Genomic DNA, 9,507 nt, shown 5'->3' with positions numbered 1-9,507 from the left:
TTCTGAGGGGTCCTGGGAAAGTGGTGCAGTTGTCTTCTTCCAGGTAATGAGGTCTGTGGTACTGAAAGGGACATGAATGAGGACCGGGTCTCCCCTTGCCCCGACCACCTCCCGTAGAGGGGCCATGACAGTGGCGGGGCGGGTCCGCAAGCTATTTTTGGTGATGAGGGGCTCAAAGGGATCCTCTGGTGTTTGGGAAACCCTTTGAGGGGGGAGGGATGAAGTTCCTGACGAAGGAGTGGAAGGGGGACAGTTGGGGCTGGGTCTTTTGGGCGCTAGGGGAACTGGTGGGGTGGTTTGAAAAGCTGGGGGTGCTGAAGAGACGGGGGAGGTCCCCGCAGGAGGCGCAGAGGGGAGCAATAGAGGGTGGAAGGTCTGAGAGGCGAGAGGGTCTGGGATCGGGAAAGGTGATCCTCTAGGTAGCGTGTATGGAAGATAGCCATTAAAGAATGGAAAAGGAAATTGGGAAGGAGAGGGAGAAGAGGATTGGAGAGTGGGGGGGTTGGGAGGAGGAGAGAGGAGGGAGGATTGGGGGGGCTGAGAGGGAATGGGAGGTTGGGAAACGGAGGGGAGATGGGGCTGGGAGAAAGGAGAGGGCTGGGGAGCGGAAGGGGGATGGGGCGAGAGGGTAGGGGGCTGGGAGGGTGAATCTAGGAGAGTGGGGATCCCGGGAAGCAGAGGTTCCCTTGAGGGGTCAATCTGGGAGTTCTGGATCGGTGCGAGACTCAGAACAGGAGGAGAAAGTCGGGGAGGAGGTGGGGCAAGGGATGGGAATTGGGGTTGGTAAGGTGGGGGACAAGCAAATGTCTCCAGAAGTTCCTCTTCTGGTGGAGGTGGGAGGGGAAGTAGGTCTAGAGAGGAGCTTTTGAGGAGGGTGGGTTTGGAGCCCACGTCCCTGCATGGGAAGACTTGGACCCCCTCTCCCCTTCCAGTCTCCCTCTGGCTTAAGGCCATGAACATTGCAGCATAAGCAAGTTGGGTCCACTTGCCCTCCCCATGGCAATGGCTCTGGAGTTTCAAAATGAGACTCTCATCCTCACTGCCATGTGGAGGCCAAGCGACTCCCCCCTCAAGGGCCACGAGGGGCCACTTACGCTTGCAGAGTTGGACCAACCTGGCCTGCACCATGTTTTTCGATGCAAACCCACCCCAATCGGCCAGGATCTTGCCCAATGGAGAATCCCTGGGGATGTCTGCTGGGGTGGGACACCCTAGACGTGCGGAACAAGCACCCATTCTTGGCTCAACCTCTGCCCAGTACCTGACAGTTAACGGAGTAACGACTCACCCAACCGGCCAGGTCAGCTCGTCCTTCCGAGAGTTCCCTTCACCAAGACTGGATGGCTGGCGTTCGTGGAATCCGCAGGTGCCCCGGGAACACAACTGTTCCCCTACCCCGCGATCCTTGAACCTGTAATCTTACAAGCCAGACTGTTCTCACACGCCCCCCGAGCGCCAGATGTTCCCGCGTTTCACCAGGAATTTGTTACCGAGCCCTGATCCGAAGTGCAATACCTCCAGGGCTCCTCCCACCTGGGTCTCAACAACGGGGCCGGTTCCCTTTTATTTTTTACAGGGCGTCCCCTGTTTCACGTTGGCGCTTTTCCTTCGAGGAGCTAAAAATCTGCTTCCTCCTATCTGGCTCCTTTGTTCAGTATCCTGAATCAGATCTAGAGAGAGAAAGGGACTGCCAGAGAAATTTGGATGTGAAAATGAGGTCAAATTGTTGGTCGGAGGGCCCTCCTTGCAGCCGTTTCTCTCCCCAACCTGTCCCAGAATATCTGGACCAAGGTCGCCGCTTGGAATTTTAGCCTAAAAAATTGATTTTTGGAACTTCCAAGCAAGTCCCTTCGTGGTCGCCAAATTATGTTGTCGACCGCGTTTGGGGGATCGGGTCCCTTAAGGAGGGAGCCGACCCGGTCCTGAGGGAACGGACCCTGGCGAAGCCAAAAGAAGAATATAAGCCGCAATACAACCTGAAGCCTGGAATGAAGAAGGTCCGCCAAGTTGAAGGAAAATCCGCCAAGGAGTTTTTATTTAGCAATTTCAGCTGAAAAGGACGCTAATAGCGATCATTCAATCTACTAGCGTAACATATGTTTCAAATAAAGTCATATTTATACAATGTTTCGGTCTGACAGCCCTTTGAATTTCCCGCCCCGCTTCCCTGCCCATCTGATCGCGGATAGGCTGAGAGGTTGAACGAGGCGGGCTTTCGTTTCCCGCCTTGCCCTGCTGGCCCAATGGGGAGCTGTTTTTTGTCCCCCCTCGGGCCAATCAGAGAGGAGGAGGCGGGAGCTATAGAAACAATGCGGTGACCGGACAGGAAACATCGGATTAATTCTGGCCCAGCCAATTTCTAAAGGAATTAATGACACCCATCAAGGATGTCCGGGGTCCTGTCACGTTCGCAGATTTTAGATATGTCTTTGGGGTGTCAGACGGGAAGTGGTGATTTGATGAGCCATCATTGACGGCCCCACAGGGTGCCTTCCTGCGGCGTCCTGGCCTGAGATGTGACAATGTTTGCCTTGGGGGCGAGTCACCTTTAGTTTGGTGACTCGCCCTATATTGTCCATGCGATCGGAGTGAGATGGGATTAACTGTGGCAGATTATCCCTTTGTTTTTTTGGGAAGGGGAGGTCTGAGTCATGGGGCTAGAGTTCAGGTTGGGGTCATAATATTTCCCATTTGATTTCATGATCTGACAATTATTTGGGATAAAATGAAAATTATAAATAAAGTCGGAACATAAACCCAGCAGGGAAAAACACATATTTTCCGGGGATCCCAAAGAGTGTAAATACATATAGGCAGATAGGTAGATAAAGGAGAATCCATAAAGGTGGGTGACATTGCATAAAGGGGAATCATGAATGATATAAACAATATAAATGAGCAATAGAAAACATTTGATAGGAACGAAGTTCACAACATCTGGGGAATCCAACATAGAAGTAGGGTTCAAGCAGCATGATTTCACAATCCATGAAGTTAGCCCAACAGTTTGAAATTCATACAGCAGTGAGTCATGTACATAGAATATAAAAATTCACAAATGCATGAGGGGAAAGAGTTCATAAGGAATTCATAGAGATGGCATGGGGAAGGGGCACATATGGGTTAGTAAGTCTTTGGAGGTATAGGATTTCATAAGTCCAAGGGGTAGGTGTGGGGAAGAGTGTTCTTCTCTTTCATAAAATTATGAAATTATGAATGAAACGTGGAGGGCCCCCGTCCGGGCATCCCTTGGCAGCTGTAGAGGGTGAGGGTCCTTGGTGAACTATGTCTCCCCCGCGAGAGAGCGATCCCCCCATCCCCATTTCACAGAAAGGGGCCAGGGAGAACCATTCCGCGAGTCGCGGGGAGAGAAAACCCCGGGATAAAGCAGCAACTTGGCTTGGAAAGAAACGCGGTTCTGTTTGACAGTCAGCTGTTGAGATGCCGAAAACTGGACCGATTCCGGGTCTGCTGGTTGTCTTCGAGTCAGGAGCCTTAGAAAGGGTTAAGACTAAAAGAGGAGCGTTCTAGGGGTAATTTTGATAGAGATATGAGCCAATTTATATCGTCCGCCATGTTAATCTATGGCGGAGAACCTCAGCCGGAGTTAAAGGACGGGAGGGAGAGAAACCGCATGCAAAAAGGAAGGAGTCAGAGGGAGATACAAAATAACCAGATAGAGAGTGTTACTGTTAAAATAAATGCCACTTTTATTGGGGGGATTTGTTACATAGTTCAGGGAAAGGGAAAATGAAGGAAAAAAGGTCTTTTAATAATGGTCTGTTGCGGTCCCGCTCCGTTCTTTCGGAGAGTAATCTATGGAACTCTCTGCTGCGTTTTCAAATCAATTTGAAAGCGGGGGCGACGGTTATCACCCACATGTTGAGAACCACTGATTTATGCTAAACTCAGGAGATGCTGGATAGTGGACATTTTTGTTCAACAGATCAATTCATTAACAAATACATAGCACAGCTGCCACATATCTCTCTGAGTGTGAAGTTATGCTCCCATTCCTTCAATGTAGAATCTTGGTTGTTGTTGCTAGGCAAAACCCAATTAATCACAAGCATGATCCATCCCTGGTGTGAACATGGGAGAGGGTCTTCTCAGTGGCTACTACAGGTTTTGGAGTGCTCTTCCCAGAGAGGCTAGACTGCATCTCCTCTTTCTTTCTGCAAACAAGCAAAACTTTTTTTTAATTATTCCAGCAGGCCTTTGAGGATTACTTTTCCATGGGAAACAGGCCTTGTACAGTGTGCTGGATTTTTATTTGTTGCTGCTGTTCTGGTTTGTTTTAACTGGCTGAGCCAGCTTATCAGACAGGCATCAATGGCAGCAAACTCCATTGTCTTTCCTTCAGTTTTTGGAAGCTGCTTGAGTGGCTGAAAAACCAAGTGTAACTTCTCTCTTCATTTCCTGAAAATGCCTCTGGGGAAATAAAGTGAAAATTTACACTTTAAATTTGTCTTTTAAGTGCACCACAACCACTAAGTTATTAAAAAATATTTAAAGGAAATTAGGGAAAGGTGGGCAGGCTTCATGAAAACAGCAATACTTGAATATGGCATATTGAGGATCTTAACATGTCTGCTTGTCTATCTATCAACTCTCTACCCCTTGAATAGTATTGTAAATTCTGTTATAAATCAGAGGGTAGGATGGGGGGAGAAAGGAGCAAACACTATGAAGTTACCTTTCCAAAGGTGAACTGTTACAAGTGCTCAAAAAAAGAGCATCATATTCACATCAAATCAAGGAAAGGTAAGAAGAACGGCATGCCAAAAGGCAATTTCCCAGCAAGATGTTAACATGGGAACACAAAGTGATGTGTCTGGAAGCAGAACTGCTGAGCTGCAGACAACCTGGGTGTGAGTCAGAGAACATTAGGACAGAGCCTGTCCACCAGGAACGGAGACTTGATTGTATGTGACTTGTGTCAACTCTGTAGATGTCAAGAGCTACAACATTAAAAAAAAAGTCAAGGCAACAGAGAGTAAATGAGCCGTTCAGCCTTGAAGGCAAGGAAGCTTGAAGCTCAGGTTCTGAGGAAAACACTCAATAATCCAGGTGTGTTCTCTGAAGTTTGAGAATCCATTCCTTCTCTTTATTATTTTCTAGGACTTTGACTATTCCCCCACCCTGCGAGGATAGTTATTGCTATAGTTTTAAAGAGACGGTCAGTACTGATTTGAATATTGACAGGAAGAAACTAATTTCCACTGAAATGTGGTGCTGAAGGAGAGTTGTATAGATAATACCATGAACTGCCAAAAAGACAAATAAATGAGTCTGAAAGCAAAGCAAACCTGAACTCTCCTTAGAAGCCAAAATGAATAAACTGAGGCTATTGTACTTTGGACATAATATGAACCATGATTTTGCGTGCTACAATGAAAGACAAAAAAGAGGAAGACTGCAGTATAGGTGGATTGATTAATTTGCAAGAATAACAAGGTGCCTTGAAGATCTCTCATTCCTAGGGTCTCCATAAGTTGAAACTCCTTGACAGTAGTTAACTGATCTGATTAGGAAAATGCATACATATGTAGATACATAGCATCTGATCTACATTACTGGTACTGTGTACATCTCTCCAAGTGGGACCAGAACCACTGTAAAACTGTGTTCCCAGATCTATCCCAGAGAGGAATGTCCAAGAGAATACGATAGCATTATCAATAGTTTCCAAAGCCACTGAAAGCTGGAACAGAACAAACTCTTCTAGTTTCCAGTATACATATATCAAGGAGTCCAAAGCTGTTTCTATTTCATAGCTAATCTGGATCCTAACTGAATTGGATCATACTAGACTATCAGTCTTTTTTAGAAACTCTTGGAACATGCTCTACAAGCCTTGCGCAAAAAAGGAATGTTGGAGGAGTTTTTAAAGTATATGAGTAAATTTCAGGTGGTGGTAACAACAATAAAATGATGTAATGGGTGGACATTTCTACCATATTCTCATCAGATCACAATAACATATTTTCCAAAAAAAATTGCAGTTGGAAAAGAGGTATGCAAAAATATTACAAGAAATCCCTGAAAATGACTGCATCTGTTTCAAAAGGGAAAATGCAAGTAAACACAAATTAACAAAACACCAATGGTTCAAAAGTAATTACAAAACTGTGGGGCACTGTCATTTCATTTCTAAAGTGTTTCTAAAGTATAATTGGTGAAAAATTTGTTACTACAGTGAGAGTAATGAAATGTCATTACTATTTTGCACATAACTGTACATAATTACTATAATTGGGGAAACTTTGGGGACTCATTTCTCCCTAATTTTTAAGCTATTTGAGTGAAACACATTTACCATTGTTAGCCCACCAAATTTCAGAATGTTTCGCTTATCCATGGATTTTTGGGGAATTTTCAAAGTTTTATAAACAACATTTTTTTAAAAAAAAACTACAAGAGATATCTACTTGAATTTTATTTACAATGCACAAGATAATCAGGGCATCAATCCCTGGAAGTTTCAGAAAGATTTACACATCTACAGATTTTTGGGAATTTTTAAAAATTTAGACAAAAACAATTTATCCCCCATAAAGTGACAAAAGCAATCCCCTTGAATGTCTGTCTGTCTTTATGACACACAACCACCTAAATTCAAATTAGCACAGATTTATACTACAGGGTGTTTGAAAAAGAACTCCCTATTCACCATTTAAATTAAATTAAATTAAATGGTGAATAGGGAGTTCTTTTTCAAACACCCTGTATTACTTACTTACTTTAGTCCTCTTTGCTAATTCAATAATTTTATTTATTATTATTAGACTGACTGTAAATAGCTGGCGCCATTGGGGCTTTCTGATGCTGAGCACTGCATTCTGGGAAATGTAGTTTAGGTCAGGGCCTTTTACATTATCTGTCACAGAGGACAAACTACATTTCTGGAAAGCAAGCCAGCTGCAACAAATCACTCTGACCAAGAGGTCATGAGTTCGAGGCCAGCCCGTGCCTGCGTCTTGTCTCTGTCACTATGTTATGGCATTGAATGTTTGCCTTTATGTGTGCAATGTGATCCGCCCTGAGTCCCCTGTGACTCAGGGTGAGAAGGGCGGAATATAAATGCTGTAAATAAATAAATAAATTTCTAAGACTGCTGTGTCCTCAGTCTCCTACCAAAGTTTTCTAGTCCCACCCCCAGGGCCTTCCTTATGGCGATCGGACCAAAGGAAAACAGGATTGGTTTTTAAAACACTTTCTGTTCTCTTAGCTTTACCAAAGTTGCTTAATGCTTATATAGAAAACTGTATAAGCATTAAACTGAACTTGGGATGCATCCGAATGTTACAGAATCTTAACAAAAATGATTGATGAGTGTTTCGATTCTTAAATTCCCTCCCACCACCACCACCACCTTTCCTGTATGTTTTTAATATTGATTCATATACACAAATTTAACTAATTGGATTTGAAATACGAAGAGTAAAGATAATTTTGCTCATCCCTACCTTTCTTGCTGCTTGCATCCTCCCACCACAGCTTTTATCCTCTTTTGTCTTTCCTGCTTCAGTTCTTGCCTAACCTTCACGATGTCATACTCTCCTACTTCAGGACTGCATCTATTCCTTTAGTGTCAGAGAATGAAGACTAAAAGGGGACAGAAAAGCATCTGAGAATGTGAAACAAAGAGAAAAATGTATTGATGGCCCACCAATATGGTTAAAAACATTTGGGAAGGTTCTTCTGCAAATATATTGGAAAATTCTGGAGTAGGACTGTCGCTGTGCTATAACCCAACTAAGCACTTATGGTTTCCTGTTCTGCATTGTGGTATGTGGAAAAGTTCTTTGAAATCTGGGTCTTCACAACATTGTCAACTGGGAATCTTGATGACGTTAATGGAAGATGCCATTCCAGGAGTTCCGAAGGGCTTCTACTTCACCCACTGCTCCATTAAACCCTTCATCCTGGTGACTAGAAGTCTTCTGAAGGAAAGAGTTTGAAAAGTTTTCTCTAATACAAGACTACTATTGTGTGGCTGTGCTCTTCATTGCACATCTTGAGCCATTTCCCAAAGCCTCATTAGGAAGGGGAAACAAAATCCTGAATTTATGATTGCTGATATCACTACAATTGAGCCTCCTACTATCTTGGCAATCCATCTAGCTTCTGCATCTTTGTGACTTTACAGATTCCACTAAAAAGGGCTTGACAATCAGACCAAAAGGACAGAAATCGGGTACATGTCAGTTGGAGATGACAAGCTGGGGGATGGAAGGAGGCAACCAGCAGAAATGAATTGGCCACTGAGATAAGAAGGCACGTTATCTCATTTTGTGGATTTGTTAAGTAAAATGAGAGTTTGCTTCCAGAAGCTGGCAGAGGGCCAGAGGTTGAAGCAAGCTGGTGTTAGCTGATGGACTGAATGGAAATCAGTTTAAGTTGGTGGGAAGAAGCTGGTGGAGTCTGTATTTGGAAGCTAGCCAAAGTTGTGAAGTAGAAGAACAGGTTGATTCTTGTAACTGTAATTGTTTCAGTGGTCACCTGTAAATCTTGTGCAGTGCATTATTCATAACACTCTAGAGCTGTTATGTAAGCTTTTTGTCAGTAGTCCAGTGCTACATAGTAATGTAGCCATCACACAACTAGAATGGAAGCCATCACACAATTAGACTGCAATGGCCAGTACTCATGGAGCCAGAAGGACAGAAGGAAAGCAATGGAGGCTGTGAAGAACAAGTGAAGCCCTGGACATCCTTCCCAACCAGAATAAAAACAGCAATCTGAAGAAAACTTCAGCAAGAAGGAAAAATTCTGACCAAAACTACAGTCAAATAATCGCAAAACAAGCAGAGATTCCTGAACTTGGCTGCAGCATGCACAAAAGGAACGGAAGGGTTTTAGCAGCAACTGGGCTTTTTATGCACTCAGGAGAGTGGGTGGGTTTACTCCCAAATGTTTTTCTGCCTAGTGATTCTAGAACAAGCATGGGCAAACTTGGGCTCTCCAGGTGTTTTTGACTACCAGCTGTTAGGAATTGAGGGAGCTGAAGTCCAAAACACTAGTGATCCCAAGATTGCCCATGCCTGTTCTAGAAGGTTCTGATGAGGCTCTGCTCAGGTGCAGAATACCCAGTTGTGTGATTCACAGAGACCACAAAGAAGAATAGAATATCATTACTACTAGTAGTAGCAATGGTAGTGGCTATGTGTTTCCAGAATAATTGCAACAGGACACTACAGGGGTCCCTGCATTTGCTCCTCACTGTCACTCACTAGTGGAAGGGGTTGGTCAAGTTATCCTACAATGCCCCACTTACCATTGCTGAAAAGCCTCAATACTCGGGATGGCTGTCTAACTTTAATAATAAGAATAATGTAATAATTTTATTTCTTACCTGCCTCACCCCACTGCTGGAGGTTTTAAGGTGGATTTCAGGGGTATTTGTGACCTCTGGAAATGTGCTTTGATTGTAAAGGTGAATAGGAAACAGTGACACAGTCTAATGACATCATAATAAACCAACAGGGTGCTAGCTAATGAATC

At 44.2% G+C, this 9,507-nt stretch overlaps 1 long non-coding RNA gene across 1 annotated transcript; it reads right to left on the bottom strand.

Moving 5' to 3' along the window:
• Nucleotides 1-4,249: 4,249 nt before the first annotated feature.
• Nucleotides 4,250-9,457, bottom strand: LOC134295601 (uncharacterized). The gene is made up of 3 exons (XR_010002226.1): nt 9,359-9,457; nt 7,470-7,630; nt 4,250-4,431 (listed from the first exon to the last, which is right to left on the bottom strand). It is a non-coding gene; the product is annotated as an uncharacterized LOC134295601 (long non-coding RNA).
• Nucleotides 9,458-9,507: the final 50 nt, after the last annotated feature.

The sequence above is a fragment of the Anolis carolinensis genome, chromosome 1, assembly GCF_035594765.1.
Source record: "Anolis carolinensis isolate JA03-04 chromosome 1, rAnoCar3.1.pri, whole genome shotgun sequence".
In the NCBI taxonomy this organism is placed as follows: domain Eukaryota; kingdom Metazoa; phylum Chordata; class Lepidosauria; order Squamata; family Dactyloidae; genus Anolis; species Anolis carolinensis.
This window is presented reverse-complemented; position numbering and strand designations above follow the sequence as displayed.